At 39.2% G+C, this 19,127-nt stretch overlaps 1 pseudogene; it reads right to left on the bottom strand.

Annotated features, from left to right (window-relative positions):
- Nucleotides 1–18,299: 18,299 nt before the first annotated feature.
- Nucleotides 18,300–18,476, bottom strand: LOC121968714 (annotated as a pseudogene).
- Between the last annotated feature and the right edge of the window lie 651 nt (nt 18,477–19,127).

Here is a 19,127-nt window from a genome sequence, read left to right on the forward strand (position 1 = left end):
CAACCAAGCTCCAAGGGATACAAGCTTTCTCTCCTTCTTCTTCTTCTTCTCCAAGTAGTATCCGGCCACCACAAGAGCTCCAAGCAAATAGAGAAGGTTCGGCCACGACCAAGAGGAAGAGAGGAAGAGAGGTTGGCCGGCCACAACACCAAGGAAAAGAGGGAGAGAAATAATAGAGGTTGTTCACCATGAAGCCTTCTCTACCCTCTCTTTTATAATCCTTGGTCTTGGCAAATAAGAAAATTTAATTAAAAACTTCCTTAATTCTTTTGCCATGAAAAGGAAAAATTTATTTAATTAAAAACAATTTTTCTTTTCTCAATTTACATGGCCGGCCACACCAAAGCTACAAACAAGGAGAGTTTTAATTAATTAAAACTTCCTAATTTGTCTCCAGAAATTTATAAAATTTCTCCAATAATTTAATCCCTTCATGATTGGTTTATAAAAAGAAAATTTAATAAATTAAAATCTTTCTTTTAAACATGTGGATAAAAAGAAAGTTATCTCTAAAAATTAAAATCTCTTTTAATCTACAAATAAGGAAAGATATCAAATCTTTTCTCAATCTTTTGTAGAAACTAATAAAAGAGAATTATTAATTTTAAACTCTCTTAAATCATGAACATGGTTAAAAGAAAAGTTTTCTTAAAATTTAAAATCCTCCTTTAATCAACAAATAAGGAAAGATTTCAAATTTTAAACTCTCTTTTAAACATGTAGATGATTTACAAATAGGAAAGTTTTACCAAAATTAAAACCATCCTTTTAATCTACAAATAAGGAAAGAGATTAATCTCTTCTCTTAATCTTTTGTAGAAAGCTATAAAAGGAAATTTTTAATTTTTAAACTCTCTTTTAAAATCATGATATCCACATAAGAAATAATTTTAATAAAAATCCTTTTAAATATTCTAGTGGTCGGCCACCTAAGCTTGGGACCCAAGCTTTGGCCGGCCACCTACATGGCTCATCCACTTGGTCTTGGTCGGCCCTAGCTTGGGTTCCAAGCTAGCTTGGCCGGCCCCATTGGATGGGTAAGAAGGTGGGTATGCGGTGGGTATAAATCTCTATATACTAGAGGCTACGATAGGGACCGAGAGGAGGAATTGGTTTTGGTCTCCCGATGAAATTAAGCATCCCGTGTTCGCCCCGAACACACAACTTAATTTCATCAATAATAATTCATTCCACTAAAGAACTATTATTGAACTACCGCACCAATCCCAAATTACATTTTGGGCTCCTTCTTATTATGAGTGTGTTAGTCTCCCTGTGTTTAAGATAACAAATGTCCATTAATTAAGTAAGTTACTGACAACTCACTTAATTAATATCTAGCTCCAAGAGTAGTACCACTCAACTTCATCGCCATGTCGGACTAAGTCCACCTGCAGGGTTTAACATGACAATCCTTATGAGCTCCTCTTGGGGACATTCTCAACCTAGATCACTAGGACACAGTTTCCTTCTATAGTCAACAACACACACTATAAGTGATATCATTTCCCAACTTATTGGGCTTATTGATTCATCGAACTAAATCTCACCCATTGATAAATTAAAGAAATAAATATCAAATATATGTGCTTGTTATTATATTAGGATTAAGAGCACACACTTCCATAATAACTGAGGTCTTTGTTTCTTTATAAAGTCAGTATAAAAGAAACGACCTCTAATGGTCCTACTCAATACACTCTAAGTGTACTAGTGTAATTATATAGTTAAGATAAACTAATACCTAATTACACTACGACCTTCCAATGGTTTGTTCCTTTCCATTATGGTCGTGAGCTACTGTTTATAATTTATAAGGTACTGATAACATGATCCTCTGTGTGTGACACCACACACCATGTTATCTACAATATAAATTAATTGAACAACTACATTTATCATAAATATAGATATTTGACCAATGTGATTCTTATTTCTAGATAAATGTTTATACCAAAAGCTAGGCTTTTAGTATACACTCTAACAATTTGCACCAACTTCCTTTGAAATCTAGGGCACATGCTCGGAGCATATCTTCGAGTACCTGATTTACTCGCTCTGTTTGACCATCTGTCTGAGGATGGAAAGCTGTGCTGAACTTTAACTTCGTGCCCAATGCTGACTGTACACACTCCCAGAAGTGTGATGTGAACCTACTGTCTCGGTCTGAAATAATGGTTCGTGGGACTCCATGTAATCTGACAATCTCCTTGAGATACAACTGAGCTAGCTGTTCCATGGAGTAGGATATCCTGATAGCTAAGAAGTGGGCTGATTTAGTCAATCTGTCGACTATTACCCAGATGGTATCAAAACCATTCGTGGTTCTGGGTAATCCCACTATGAAATCCATAGAAATGTCTTCCCACTTCCATTCTGTAATCTGGATAGGCTGCAGAACTCCTCCTGGTCTCTGATGTTCTGCCTTAACCCTCTGACAAGTCAGACAGGTGCTAACATATCTAGCGATGTCTCTTTTCATCCCAGGCCACCAAAAACGTTTCTTCAAGTCCTGGTACATCTTGGTGGAACCTGGATGCATCGCATAAGGAGTCCTGTGAGCCTCATCCAAAATCTTTCTCTTTAGTTCCTCCTGATCTGGAACACAGAGTCTGTCGCCAAAATACAACACCCCACCATCGGATACTCTGAATTCTCCACTTTCTATTTCTGCTAATCCTTGCTTGATTTTCTGAATTTCAGGATCCTGTTCTTGAGCTGTCTGGACGTCACCAAGCAAGGTAGACTCTAATGTCATAGTAGAGAGCTGTCCAACTATGAGTTCGATACCGAAATCTGTGATCTCTTTCTGTAGGGGTGGTGACATGGCTGCTAGCGATAATAAGGTAGCACTGGACTTTCTGCTAAGTGCATCTGCTACCCTATTGACTTTCCCTGGGTGGTAGAGGATGTCTATATCGTAGTCTTTGACCAGCTCCAGCCATCTGCGCTGCCGCATATTCAGATCCTTCTGAGTGAAGAAGTACTTCAGACTCTGATGATCTGTCTACACTCTGCACTGAGCTCCATACAAGTAATGTCTCCAAATTTTGAGGGCAAACACAACTGCTGCAAGCTCGAGGTCATGAGTGGGGTAATTCCTCTCATACTCCTTGAGTTGTCTGGAGGCGTAGGCGATTACCTTGCCATGTTGCATCAGCACTGCTCCTAGTCCCAACTTAGAGGCATCACTATATATATCAAAACTATCTGTGTTCTCTGGTAGAGTCAGAATAGGTGCACTGGTCAATCTCCTCTTTAGCTCGCTAAAGCTGTTCTCACAGTCCTCTGTCCACTGAAATTTTCTGTTCTTTCTGGTAAGAGCTGTCAGTGGGGAGGCTATCCTGGAGAAGTCCTCTACGAATTTTCTGTAATAACCTGCTAATCCCAGAAAGCTCCTGATCTCACTGGCGTTTTTGGGTCTTTTCCAGTTACTCACGGCTTCTATCTTACTGGGGTCTACCATGATACCATCCTTTGAGATGATGTGACCCAGGAAGGACACCTGATCCAACCAAAATTCACATTTTGTGAACTTGGCGTACAACTGGTTCTACTGGAGGGTCCGCAGTACTATTCTCAGGTGCTCTGCGTGTTCTTCCTGAGTTCCTGAATAGATAAGGATGTCATCGATGAATACGATAACGAACTTATCTAAGTATTCTCTGAATACTCTGTTCATGAGGTCCTTGAAAGTAGCTGGAGCATTTGTCACGCCAAAGGGCATGACTACGAACTCGTAGTGTCCGTATCTCGTCCTGAATGCTGTCTTGGGTATATCCCCTTCTTTAACTTTCACCTGATGATAACCTGATCTGAGGTCTATCTTAGAGAACACTGCTGCTCCCTTTAGCTAATCGAACAGGTCATCTATTCTGGGAAGAGGATACCTATTCTTGATGGTGACTTGGTTCAGTGCTCTGTAATCTATGCACAGGCGCATGCTCCCGTCCTTCTTCTTCACGAACAGTACTGGCGCTCCCCATGGTGAGTGACTCGGACGTATGAAGCCCTTGTCAAGCAGCTCCTGTAGTTGCTCATAAAGTTCTTTCAGTTCTGCTGGAGCCATGCGATAAGGTGCTTTGGAGATAGGATTTGTGCCGGGAATGAGTTCTATCTCGAATTCAATCTCCCTGTCTGGTACTAGGCCTAGTAACTCTTCAGGGAAGACTGCTGGGTAGTCACATACAACTCGGATCTCTACTAGCTGTCGGTCCTTGTCCTGACCGGTACTGACTACGTGTGCTAAAAATCCCGTACATCCTAAATCCATTAATCTCTGTGCTTTCATAGCTGAGAGAAACTTTTTGGCCTTTCTCTTGGGTTCTCCGATGAACTCGAACTATGCTTCTGCTTCAGGTTGGAATACGACTTTCTGTTTACGACACTCGATGGAGGCACCGTATCTGCTCAAGAAGTCCATTCCAAAGATGACATCGTAGTTAGTCATATTTAGCACTATCAGATCACAAAAGAGTTCTCTGTCTGCTATAACGACTGGCACGGCTCTGAGCCAGTGCGTGGATGCCATAATTTCTCCTGAAGGTAACATTGTCAAGAACTGACTACTGAGTACCTCTGGGGGTATCGCTAACTTCTCAACAAATGCCCTGGATACATAAGAATGGGTTGCCCTAGTATCGAATAAGACAGTTGTACTTTGCTGTAAAATACTAATCTAACCTGAAACAACTGTCGAGGCATTTGCTACGTCCTCTCTGGTCAGTGAGTAGATCCGTGCATTTGTCGTAGCTGGAGGGGCTTCTAGTCTGCCCTAGCTGATCTGTGGACCATCTATAGCGGCCTGCATCTGATGTAACTGAGCTGGCTGGCCTCCATACTGAATCGGCTGTGGTAGAGGAAGACTAGTCTTGTTCGGGCACTGCTTAACCATATGCCCTTCCTGTCCACACTCAAAGCATCCTCGTGTGCCCTTACGACAAACTCCTGGATGGAATTTCCCACAAGTAGCACACTTTGGATAACTGGGCTGTTTGCTAGCTGGCCCTCCTTTTGGGTAACTCCCTGGTTTGTGCTTGTTGCTGGAGTTCCCTTTCCAGTTAGAGCCGTGGGAGCTGTGGCCCTAGTGTTTCTGGGTGCCTGAGCCTCCTTGACCTTTGGATTCTGAGAGAACTTGCTTCTGCTGCTTAATATTATTCTGGTAGTGCTCGGTGGTTAGAGCACTGCTGACTAGTTCTTCGGTGGTTTGCGGCCTATGAATGCCGCCAGCCACGTTCATCGCTATTTCCGGCCTCAGCATCTTGAGTATCAACCGAACTCGTTCTTTTTCTGTGCTAACTAGTTTAGGGCATAGGCGAGCCAATCTGTTGAATTTCTTCACGGCTTCCTCCACTGAAAGGTTGCCCTGGCAAAATTCAGTGAACTCGTCGTAGTGGTGGTTTGTGACCCGCATGTGAAAGAACTCCTCGAAGAATTCTGTCTCGAAGTCTGCCCATGTCATCTGGTTCACTGGGCGCTTCGCTCTAATTCTCTCCCACCACATATGTGCATCTCCTGTCAAGCAGAAGGAGGCGCACTTCACCTTCTCATGTTCTGGCCAGTCCAGAAGCTCCATCGTACTCTCCAGTGTCTTGAACCAGGCTTGAGCATCCCATGGTTCACTGGTGCCTGAGAAGTTCTCGGGCTTGACTCTCTGCCACTGGATCAGATAGGCTTCTTTCTTTGCCTCTGCTGCTGGGGTCACTGGTGCTGTAGGCTGGACTAGTGGAACCTCCATAACTACTGGGGTTGCTAAGTTTGGTTCCGGGGTGACTGTGGGAGTATTCTGCTGATTAGCCTTTAAAGTGGCTATCTCCTGTTGCTGCTCAGCTAACTGCTACTGTAACTGAGCCACTAATGCTGTCAGATCTGGGGGAGGCACTGAACTGCCTACCTCATGCTGGGGCTCAGTGGCTGGTGCCCTTCTGGCTGGGCGTCCTCGTGCCATCTCTAAAGGAACAAAGGACATACATAACTAAAGCAATCATGTTTATACAACTACTATCACTATCATGTTAAGTACTATCACAGATAAGCATACTCTAGTTATCTACAAACATGAAAGCAATAAACATAACAAAGTGAGAGGTATTCTTACTTGGAAGCTGCAGGTTCAATGTCGATGTGTGTGTAGGAAGTATGGTACTTTTGCTCTGATACTACTCTGTAACGACCCGCCTTCTACTAACTAAGCTGTAAGGCCAGACCGTCACAATATGTTGTGCTAAGCTATATCCATGATCACTACTAAGTCTAGGTGCGGAAAACTGTACCAATTTAAAACTTTGCTAAACTATTTTCATTTCTTCATTCTACATGTGCTAAGGGGTGTAATCTAAACTATTCATGGCATATTTTACATCCCCCATGGTCAAGGAACTGAGCTAAGGGTTTTCCAGCTGTTATCAGGCCTCCCAATCGATCCATGGATCGATTGGAATGGTCGAATCGATCCAGTGATCGATTTATCTCATTACTGTACCTGGGTAAAATTCTGGATCGATCGGCTGATCGATCCAGGCTAATCAATCGATCCAAGAATCGATTCGGGAGCTCTCTTTTCGCGAGGCTAATTCCCCCTATCAATCCCGCGATCGATCCCAGGGCCTTCTGATCGCGACAGACCGCATCCGGATTGATCGGCTGATCGATCCAGAAGCTTTCTGTTCGCGGTACGAACTTCTCAATCGATCGGCTGATCGATTGAGAAGCCTCCAATTGTACCACCAGTCTGATTTCGTACCACCAGTCTGATTTCAGCACTGTTTTGTGCCAAATTCACACACACAAGTTCTAACATGACCATAAACATTCCAATAACACTAACTGACGTTCTAAGCAGGAACACTAGCCATCTAACCAGGTCTTTCATAATTCATAACATCAAAATAACTGAAATAAGAAAAGTAACAACTTAATAAAATGCTAAAGTTTCAGATTTATTTCTAGTTTCTCCAAGGTCTTTGTTTCAAGTTCCATCCATACACATCTTCATCATTACATTGACCTCCAGCCTCCGCTAGTCCATTTTCCTTTTACCTTTATCTGCAGTATAAGGAAAATAGTATCTGTAAGCTTGAGAGCTTAGTAAGAAACCATCTACCTCACAAACACATGCATACGATGCAATTTATGTTTTTAAAACATGCTATTTGAAACACATACTGAAAATGCTAAGCATGGCATGGAATACAACACATAGGACTAAGAAACTAATCATGGCAATAAGAGCTAACCATAAACTATCATGTTGTATCAACGGAAAACTAAACTGATACAAAAGCTGAGTTAAGCTAACACTATTCTGATGCTAAAGCTGTCCTGAATTCACATGACTATTTTATGAAAGCTTGAAAACTATATATATAAGTAGATTAAAATAATAATCATGCTGCTGGTGGGCCCGACATCTGTACGTGCTATGCGCGCATCCCTAACTAGACCCGGGTTTGCAAGTCCCGACTTTAGTAGGGTTACTAGGTTATCTGAACCTAGGGAGGACTATGGGAGCCCAACCTAATGAATATCTAATCCTGTACAGTGCCACTAAAAAGTAAAATACTGAACATAGCTAATATTTCTTGTCTTGCTTTTACTATGTTATCTAAACCTAGAACTAGGTTGTCTGAACCTAGAGGCGACTGTGGGAGCCCGCCCATTGGACGTCGAGTCCCATAATAGCTGTAGCAAGACTAATAAGCTGTAAAATGCTTCTATTGCATTTATCTAGGCTATTAAAATGCATAAGGTGGCATTTACCTGAGCTAGACATTTAATCGAGCACTCGGTGTGCGCTAATGCACACCCTGTGTGCCAAAACTGCATAAAATTAAACTAGTGCCTAGAAATCATACGGAAGCTACTTATACTGCAGGTGAGGGGTTTCTTACCTCCTGTGCTAGTTTTCTTACGATTCAAATCGTTAGATTTCCGGTGGAGACGATCTTCTCGACGATTTTCCCGCGTCCACGTGTTCCTCTCGCGAAGGGAAGCGTCCTCGTGTCGGAGTTATCGCCGGAAGGTGCTCCTTGAGCCCTTAGGCTTGGTGCGCCGAGAGAGGAAGGGAGGGAGGGGGCGGCGTGAGGTTAGGGTGAGGAGGAGGAAAGTCACGAATAAAATCCAATAACTCCTCTTTTAGTTTCCTATTTATATTAAGTGGTTAAATTCACCCAACTCAAATATAAATATAATTGTTTCCCTTCCCTTTCAGCATGACCTTGTTGGGTTTACTTGGTTACTAGAGTCCGCTATAAGTCGTAGGATCCAATAGGTCTCGGGTTGAAAACCCGCGTAGGCTATTTTACGACTCAATTTATTTTTGCTACTTCCGCTATTCTAAAAATTCTGTAAAAATATCCTAAAATTCCAGAAAAATACTAGGATATTTCTAATAATTATTTTGAGAATTTTTGGGTGTTGCAAACGGAGAGCACGATGAGGAGCCGAAAATTTCAATCTTCCGAGTCCTAGAAGCACTAGACGATTTCTCCTTCGGCTGTGAGTCAAGGAAACGAAGGTAAGTCGCTTACTCACCTGCGGTAGGATAGCTTCGAAGTTTAATTCTTGTTCCTTTTCTTATTCCCGAAGCTTTGGATGAAACCTAGGGCTGTGTTGTTGCGATTTGAACGATGAAGCTTTGGTTTCCTGTGGTTTGCAATAGAGTAATTCGGGTTCAAGTTGGTTTCTTGTGTGGATTCCTTTCTCTTTAGATGGCTTTACCTCTTTAGATGGTTCTATTTTTGGGATAGGCTGTAGGTTGTGTGTTTTTCGATTGTACATGCAGTTTTTAGATCCATTGATAGTGTAGTTTAGTATTTCAATTTAGAAATTTCTTTGTTAAATCTGAGTATGAAATAGTTTAGTTCTTTTGAGCAAGTAGTCTTTATTTCATTTGTCACAGTGATGAGTAGTTTCGGATTACTTTATTAACTGCCATGAATTGAAGTTTATGTTGTTGGTTTTCTTTGCCATCTGATGAAGCATGATTTAGAGAATTAGGGTTGCTTACAAAAAGGGTTAAGCTGTGAATTTGATATATATGTTTGTTTGAATAGCTATGTATAGCATTTTGCTTCCCTTATATTACTTTCTTGCCGTGGAACTATAGACAACTCCCACCAGTAGGCATGAGCCTGAGCAGATCTATTCAAGTGAGCATTTATATTCATTCAAGTAGAAGTAGGCATGAACAGATTCATTCAAGTGTGCATTTATATATTCATTCAGTTCCTTTGCTATTTAGATTTAGTAAATAACATGAACATGTGCAGACAGATTTAGATTTCTAGTTCCTTTGCTATTGGAATAACATGGGCAGATTTCTAGTTTTTTTATGTTATTAGATGTGCATGAGTAGCCTTCCTTTTAAAACAATCAGTTTCTAGTTTCTTTAGAGCTTAATATGCAGAATTGTGTTAGCTTAATATGCAGCATTTTAGTGTGCAGATTTTTATTAAGTATTAGTGTGCAGAATTCATTTACCCTTAGCTGAACATGTGCAGATTTTTATAAGCATAGCATGTAGATTTTTATAAGTATAGTATGCAGATTTTAATATGCAGAATTTTATTAGCATAGTAGGCAGATTTTGGGTTAAGCATTTCAAAGTTATAATTTGCTTAAACATTTCAGTTTCTTTTTAAAGAAGTATTCTTTTAGAAGTATTAACAAGTATAAGAAAGATAAAGAAAAGAAAGAAAAAGGCCAAGGCCTTAAGTAGATCCCAAAGTCAAGACTTTAGGGATTTTGGCACACAAGGTGCTAAAGAAAATGCCGAGGCATTATATAGAAGTATTAAAAGATAACAAGTATTTTACTTTTATCAGTGGCACTGTGCTGGACTCTCAGTTGTCCTTGGGTTGGGCTCCCATAGTCGTCCCTAGGTTTAGATAACCTAGTAGTAACGACACGGCCGACGGTCGACGGTCGACGACCCGAGGGTCGCCAAATGGGCCGCCGAATGGGTCGGGTCGTTACAAAAGTAATAGCACAATTGCCAGGCCCAAGAGAAGTTGATTATTATTTTGAAGTATTATAAGTATAAGTTTTTGAACAAGTAAAACGAGTATTACATAAACATAAAATATTAAAAATTAAGTTTAGAACAAATGAAATAAGTTTCATATAGTTCTAAAAATCAGTAAGTTTAGTTCTTTATTCTACCATGTTGATCTAGTGGATGAGTAGTTTTCATGTTTACCTATTAGATGAGTAGCATGATTAGCCATTAGAATTACATGAGTAGATTCCTTAGCTTTTCTTCGCTATTAGTTTGACATGAGCAGTTATGTTTATGCTTTATTTCTTTTTAGAGCATATAGTTTCTAGTTCTTTTCGTATACATGCACATTCGTGATTTTGTGAGTTAGATAGCGCTTACTAAGCAAATTTTGCTTATAGATTGCACTTCCTCTTATTGCAGATACAGGAAAGGAAAAGATATAGAAAAGAAGGCGACAAGGAGGTGTTCGAAGGATGTGTGATGCCAAGACTATGGAAGCCTTAGGACTAGGAAAGAAGTTTTAATTTTAGTTTCCGCATTTTAGTTATTGTAAACATTTGAGTTGTATTTTAAGTTCATGTCATTTGAGATTATTCTGTTTAGATTGCATGTAGGATGAGTTCAGTTTAGTAAGTAGATATTTGTGTGTTTGATACTTATTTAACTGCGTGGTTGATTGATATGTGTTTCAATCGCTTGTGGCTGAGTATTTATTGCATGTATTGTTGAATATGGTCACCGGTACAGGGGAGACTCTGCCGAAATTTTTCGGTAGGGTTTCCATGTGATTTTTAATCATACCGGTTAAGTAGAGTTAGTAGTTAAGTAACGGTCATCTTTAGAGTGTAGTAGTAGTAAGAAGGGTGGTCGTTACTGTCCACTCAGCTTATTGGAGTAGGATATAAAAGATGGGTCGCGCTTATAATTTCCCTGGGCAGGAAGAGGAGGAAGAGAAGACTGCCATTCAGTAGACTAAGTGGCAAGTTCAGGCATCTCGATGAAGAAAAAGTGAGATTTTCATCCCTTGTTCGAGGAAGGCATATCTTAAAAAAAAAAATTGACTTCAAGTGAGACTGGAAGAGGAAAACCCCTAACACCGACTTCTTGGGGTAAGAAAATAGATAAAGATTGTGGGACTTAGGAGGAATGCCAAAAAGGTAAAACAATATAAATATCCCACACAGGTAGCAGAAGGCGTTCAGGGCAAACTTTTGTAAGGGAACATTAAAGTATCGAACCATCTCTAACAAAAATGGATGGATGGGAAAACGTAGACTAACCACTAACTGGCCCTTAAAGAAGGTGATATGGTCAGCAGGAGGACGACGAGGACGAGTGTCCAGAGAAGGGATAATAATGTGATAATTCTTAGGGATTTCATATTTAGGGCAAAGGTAGTGTAAGTACCCCATGGTGGTTTTGATGTGATCAACCAAGTCAAGTTAGGTCTTGTTGTGGTTGATCCTTGTGTCTAAGTGTACAGGAACTTAGGAGCACAAGAAATTGAGCAAAAGACAGAGCTAGCGAGAAGGACGACACGGGAGAGAGTTGATGGGTTTGGTGTGTCCGAGGAACGAGGTGCTACTGAAGAGTATGCTGGTGGACGAGAAGGAGGCGTGCGACATTTCCGAGGAATGAGAAGTCAGAGTGGAAGGTTGCTCGAGAAGATAGAAAATGGGTTCGGGTGAGCCCTATCCCGGATGACTGAAATCACCCAAGAGAGCGGAACCGAAACGAAAGACCCAGACAGAAAGTCAACTAGAAGTTGACTCTGCTCGGGGTTCTCGGATCACCTGGGGCAGCCAGGGCGCCTTGGGTGCGCACCTTGGTCGAGGGCTGGTTCATCCCGATCTAAGCGCCCGGATTTGGTCTAGGCTCTCGGACCAAAAAACGTATCTTTTGCCGAGCTGTCATGATCCGTTGCATCGTCGATAAAATTTTATCCACCCCCAGGCGCTCGAAACCCTTCTAGGCACCCGAATCAGTGCTATAAATATAGATATGATTTCAATAGTTGATGAACAACACTTGTGAACGATTCTTCTTCTGTTTAGTTTTATAACTGAGTGCTTTAACTGCTATAAGAGGCTTCTCCTTTTGAAGAAGATTTTTAGTGAGATTTCAACATCTTGGATTAGCAATCCCCTGATTACGAACTAAGTAAATCTCTGTGCCTCTTTCTTTTGCGTCTTAATTCTTTTGTACAAGTGTCTATTTTAATCAAGCTGTAAGTTTTGAGAAAGGTATTTTTGTTTGTTATTGTGCAGGACAATTCACCCCCCCCCCCCTCTTGTCGGCTGCTAGGGGACCAATAATTGGTATCAGAGCGAGGACGCTTCAGAAGGACTAACCGCCGACCGAAGCAAAATCAATGGCCAGACCAAGCCTCATCCCACCAAAGTTCAAGGGGGAGTTCGCACACTGGAAACACCGAATGGAGGTATTCCTAAAAGCTGACTTTAAAATTCTTTTAATAATTAAGTACGGTTTTGTAGTTCCCAAAGATCAACAAGGCGTAGAGAAAGAAGAGTACCTCTGGACAAAGAAGGAGCAAAGCGATTCATAGCCAATAGTAGAACGGAATATCACTTATTAAGTGTATTACCGTCTCAAGAAGTAAATCACATCGGAAGTTACACATCGACAAAAGACCTCTGGGAGAAGTTCCTGGAACTCCATGAAGGAACATCCAAAGTAAAGCTTGCATGATGGGACATTCTTTAGGACAAGCTAACAAACATCCATCTGGAAAAAGGTGAGAAGGTAGCCAAAGTACACGCGAAGATCAAGGAGCTGATCATCGGATTGGTCAACCTCGGCGAAACGGTAACCAACAGAGACTTGATATGCTATGCACTCAACGCTTTCCCAGGACTCCAGAATGGATTTCGATAATCGATGCCTGCTACATCTCGAAGAACCTGGAGGTAAGTATACTAGAAGAACTCTTTTCAAATTTAGAATTACATGAAACCAGATATGCAGATATAATCAAAGAATCAAGATAGAATCTACCAATAAAAGCCACCTAAAAGGATGAACCAGAGTTAGACTCAGATCTAGAAGGAGACCAGAAGCTTACATGGTAAGGAAATTTAGAAATTTTTTTAGATCTAACAAATTTAAAGAAATGCAAAACAGAAAAAAATCCAAGAAATAGGAGAAAGGTTCGATGCTACCAGTGTCAAAAAGAAGGACACATAAAGGAGGACTGCTTGGAACTCAAAAATAAAAAAGACAAGAGGCCCATGCAAAACAAGCACAAGAATCTCAAGGTCATCTGGGGCGAAAGCTCATCATCTGAGTCAGAAATAGAATCATATGCCGGACTAGCACTGATGGCTAGCCACAAAGAACAAAGTACCTCAGAAGCCAGCATTGATGAAGGGGGAGCTACTTCAGATGAATACAGTGAAGCAAGGGGAGAATCAAGCTTTAGATCCTATATGGTAAGTGAGGTATGCCTCTTACCACCTGATCAACTGTATTTCAGAATTAAATGAATGACAAAATCAATGTGCAAATTAAAAACTAAATATAAAAATTTTAAAAATAAAAATTTAGAAATAAAAAGAATCTTGATAAAATCTTGCTCAATAAAGGATCTTGAAAATTTAAAAATTGAAAATGCTAATTTAAAGGAACAAATAAAAATTTTAAAAATTCTACATGCTCAAATTTTAGATATTCTGAAGGATTAAATTTGTATTATAGATTTCACAAGGGTAAAATTAGAAAAGTAATAAAAGCATACATTCCTAGAAAAGACTTGATCAATTCAGTAGGAAGGAACCTATATTGGGTTCCAAAGTCATGCTTAGTTTAATTTATGCAAATTTCTAATTTTAATTTGATTTAATATTTACCTTTTAATTACCTATTATGCTAAAACAAATATCTTCATATAATTTCTATTTAAAATTAATTAGTTATTAATTTTTCTTAAAAAGGGTATCTTATTTCCTATATGTAGAAAAATTTTCAAAATTTTTTACCGTTGTATTATTTTTATGATTTATTTATTAGATATTATAGTTTTCAATTTAAAATATGTCATAGAGTTTTTTTTTACAAAATATATGTTTTGTTAAAAACTTATAATATTCTCTATCCAACAAAATATTTTTGAAATATTTTGACTAATATTTAATTTTCTATGAATTATTTATCCAATCTTAATTTTTAATATTAAAAATTCTTGAACATTTAATTTTCTAATATTTATTTTTTTTTATAAAATTACTTACTCTACTATATTCACAGAAAATTTCTCAAGGTTTTTTTAATCTCAAATATATTTTTAAATATTTTTAAGAAAAATTTATCTTTCTATAGTAAATAATTTAGTACTACTTAAATTGATTTTATTTTTCATGAAAATTTTATTACTATTTTGGATACGCTTGACACTTATAAAAATTCTTAGAATTTTTTAACAACTAAAATAATTTTTCAAATTATTTTTGTTGAAAATTACTTTTTAATCACAAAAATTTGAATTTCGAGAATAAATTTCACAATATTTTTTTTCCAAGTCTTAGTTATTGTTTTGTACCTTCGTTAGACTTTAATTTCAATTTATTTTAGTAAAACCCCTATTTTTAGTATGATTAAAGGGGGAGAGTTAGAAGTTAAGTTTAAATGGGAGATATATTTTTTTTTTCAAAATATTGCATATCTAATGTTTTAAAACTTCCATATTCATTTAATTTAATGTATTGTTTTACCCTAACTTAACTTGGGTTGATTCACATCAAAAATGAAGAGATTGTAAGTACCCCATGGTAGTTTTGATATGATCAATCAAGTCAAGTTAGGTCTTGTTGTGGTTGATCCTTGTGTTTAAGTGTGCAAGAACTTAGGAGCACAGAAGATCAAGCAAAAGACGCAGGTAGCGAGAAGGATGACACGGGAGAGAGTCAACGGGCTCGATGCGTCCGAGGGACGAGGTGCTGTGGAAGAGTATGCTTGCAGACGAGAAGGAAGCACACGACATTTCCGAGGGACGAGAAGCCAGAGCGGAAGGTTGCTCGTGAAGGCTGAAAAATAGGTTCAGGTGAGTCCTAGTCCGGATGGTCGAAATCACCCAAGCGAGCATAACCAGAGTGAAAGACCCAGACATAAAGTCAACTGGAAGTTGACACTGCTCCGGGTGCCCGAACTCCGGGTGCTCGGACCTGGTCCGGGCGCCCGAATCAACTGGGATAGCCAAGGCACCCCAGGTGTGCACCCTGGTCAAGGGTTGGTTCAACCTGGTCTGGTTGCCCAGATCTCGTCCAAGTGCTCGGACTAAAAACTTATCTTTTGCTGAGCTATCATGATCCATTACGTCGTAGATAAAATTTTATCCACCCCCAGGTACCCGGAACCCTTCCAAGCAACCAGATCAGTGCTATAAATACAACCCTGATTTCAATAGTTGAAAAGCAAAACTTGTGAACGATTCTTCTTCTATTTAGTTTTGTAACTGAGTGCTTTAATTACTGTAAGAAGCTTCTCCACCTGAAGGAGATTTATAGTGAGCTTTCAACGTCTTGGATTAGCAATCCCTTGATTGCAAACTAAGTAAATCTCTGTGCCTCTCTTTCTTTAGCGTCTTAATTCTTTTGTACAAGTATCTATTTTAATAAAGTTGTAAGTTTCGAGAAAGGTATTTTTGTTTGTTATTGTGCAGGGCAATTCCCCCTCTCTTGCCGGTCGCTAGGGGACCAATAGGTAGGTTCTATCAGAATCATCAAAGTCCGAGTAAGTATGGGTATACCATGGGGCAAAGGATTCATGAGCCATGGAATATCATAAAGAAAGACAAGGAACAAGCAACTTACTGAGTTACAATGGAGGAAAGGAGTTTGTAGAAAAAAGGTCGTCGGAGAAGAGATCGAAGTAGACAAAGAGTAAAGTGCTAAAAGTTTGCGTCATTTAGGGTTTTTATGAAGTTCAATTTAATTGCAACCATTCAATCAAAATAGTAGTCTCACAGAGAATCGTTGATCTACAAGAAGAGAGATGTCGTTGAGCCGTACGAAGAGGCGTGCATCAGGGGTCATTTCAAAAAATGAAAAAGTGGAAGCCATGTGGCATTCACCCATGAATGAGCATTTATGATGGAGATGACAATCAAATCATTATACGAGCAAAGCACCTCTCCGCATGTCTTTGGTGCTCTCTTTTGAACTGCCAACCTCTAATAGATGGTTTTTGAAAAATGTTACTAAGTGTCCAAGGTGCAGAGGAGAACGTGAATTTCTAGACGACCCTAATAAAAGGGGCGAGCAGATGAAAATCAGACTTGGGTCTAGTCAGTCGGCTACACCTCTTTTGACTAGAATTGAAGGGGAGGCTAGTGATATGAGATGTAATGAGCAGACCCATGAGATGATGTGATAGTCAAAGTCAAGGTGATGTGGCGGTCAAAGTCAAGGTGATGTGGTGGTCAAAGTTAAGGTGATATGACAGTCAAAGTCAAGGGGAGAGAACATTCCATATCTGGCTTCATTATTCGCTCAGCGTTAAGGCTCTCAGCGCAAGCCTGGCCAGATTATAGGTTGTTCGAAAGAGGCCCAATCGGCCCTTAGGCTGGTCAAGCTTAGGAGGTTCAGTGTATTATTCTTGAAATAGGAAGTTGGTATATCTAGTCATTCAATCACCGACTAAGTTTATGGGATGCCCGACCCACCTCATATTTGGTCAACCTTAGGGTCAGTCGAAGTAAAGGTCAGACTCCCCACTTTACACGAGCCTCTTTTTGCACACTTGGTCGGACTTATTATAGGTTAACCCTAAGGGTCCCCACATGGTGTAGAACGTCTCCAAGTGTATTTGACCGATGTTATGGCCGGATGGACCCATACATCTCTGATGTACTCTTCTCTTATGTGCACAAGTGTAAATCCGGTCAGAATGTCAGATCTCTGGTTATTTTACCTACATAAATTACTGATTGAACCACTCAAAATACTGCTCCATTTCTCAGGGTAGCCCATTACACGACCGGCCGGGTATAAGGTTGGTCGGGTCTAAGGCACTCGGCTTTACATTACTTCCTAAATGGATTTTCAGTATGTCCAATGCATTATATTATTTTCCAAATAGATTTCCAATAGCATTTCATACACAACAAAGCGTACATAACAAAGCAGATTAATGTAAAGACATGCATAATATGAGAACAGGCACAAAGACGATCATCCTTATAGGCCGATCGGGATATACTCAGCCGATAACATGAGCAGAGAATCCTAACAACCTTTCAGATTAATAACCATATGTTAGAGAATATTTTTCTGGAACTTTTTTAAGGATTATCATATTTCTCGTTAGTCAACCACTTATAACAGCATATTCCTTCAATCACCCTATCAATGGCGTAAACTATAAACAACAAAAGAGGTATACAAGTGGGTAAAGGAAAGATTCCTCAAACAATAATGCACAGGTGGTATACTTTCCATCACTTGACAACCTTTGACATTCTAGGTCACCTCATGATTATGGAGGTTCTGAGAGGTGGTATATAAAGGGAAGGGGGGGGGGGGGGGGGGGGCATCTCCATTGGCAAGGTACATTCTCGGTACATCTGAATCTTACTCTTGTGAGCATGGTCTTTACTGTTCTTTATTCACCCGTCCGGAATTGTACTGACTTGAGTGTCAGAGGGTCTTTACTAGGGACTTCCCTTGGTTTCTGGGTGCTGATGTTTTGTTAGCTCGTCTGAGTGTACGCAAGATCAAAGAAAGGATTCTTCTTGGAGTAAAAGGTCTTCTACCAGTCAACAACCAAGTCATTGTGCCCAGCACGCCATCTCTACAGTTTTTAGACAGGATCAATATACAAGTAAATTATGGAGGACATTTTACTTTATTACAATGACCCTTTGCACGAGATAGGTTAAACATCTAATGAAATATTTTTCCCCTAAAATCTATGGAAGCAAATACTCATATAAGTACCAACTATGTAAATATGTGGAAGTTAAAATATATCATTTATAAATTAATATTGAGTGGTAAAATCGATCATAATAATTAAGACAAATTGTAAAATGATTGATTCTTCACTTTTATTTTATATTATTGTTTAAAATGAAATGATTGATAGATATATAGGAGGTTAGGATAGCTTATGGGAGTGTAATTCTATTACGGAGTAATATTCAATTCAATTAGTTTATCAATTATTTTAACAAAACAATACAATCAAATAATAGGTATAAGTGGGGCATCGTATTCTATAGTTACTAGCCATCATGCACACGCATTACATGTGTCATATAATGCATTAATATACGTAAATTAGTACCCCAGACTCATAAATTGGACTTAGTAAGAATGCATTAGACCCATGTAGTAAAACCCCAACAGTAAACTATTATAACGAACTCTTCATCATAAAAAATTAATTTAATTTTTTATACCAGATATTAAACTTATAAGAATAGATACTACATTTGATCTTAGTCAAAAGGCGGGAAAGATATACATTCTAACGTCGTCTGCCCAGGATATTTATAGAAGTTTCTCTACTTGAAGTATTGCCAATTCTAAAATGTAAGACTAAAGATAACCATGACAGTACATATTTTTTATATAAAAAATAACCAGAGAAAGTTACTAATAGGTCTTAAATGTATTTTTAGTGTGAAAAGAAAAAAAGAATATTAACATAATTTAATCTTGGGCATCACCAAAATTAGTTAGTAAAGGCTAAATTCTTAATAAAATTGTAAGATTAAAATATTCAATGATTGTTCACAAAGAGTGTTAAGGTTTGACTCAAAATTCATATTACTAATGTCACGCCCCGGGGGAGTCCCTGGCAGAGGAAATTCCGACAGCATCTCTCCTGTATGGGTGACAATCTAAAACTTATCTACAAGCCCTCAGGGCCCCTCAATCCTCGGCCAACACGGCCGGAACATATACAATAAAATAAACAAACATCCACACAGTTTATATAGTACAGTCTCCGGCTGACAATCACAACCACGCAGTTTAATAAAAACCTACACCACTACAACGAAAAACCTTCGCAACGGAAAACATGCGCAACATACTCGAATCACGATATATAAATTCAAGAGTGCAAAACACACACATCACAACTATGTAGTTCACTAACAAGGAAACAC

The sequence above is a fragment of the Zingiber officinale genome, chromosome 3B, assembly GCF_018446385.1.
Source record: "Zingiber officinale cultivar Zhangliang chromosome 3B, Zo_v1.1, whole genome shotgun sequence".
Lineage (NCBI taxonomy): Eukaryota > Viridiplantae > Streptophyta > Magnoliopsida > Zingiberales > Zingiberaceae > Zingiber > Zingiber officinale.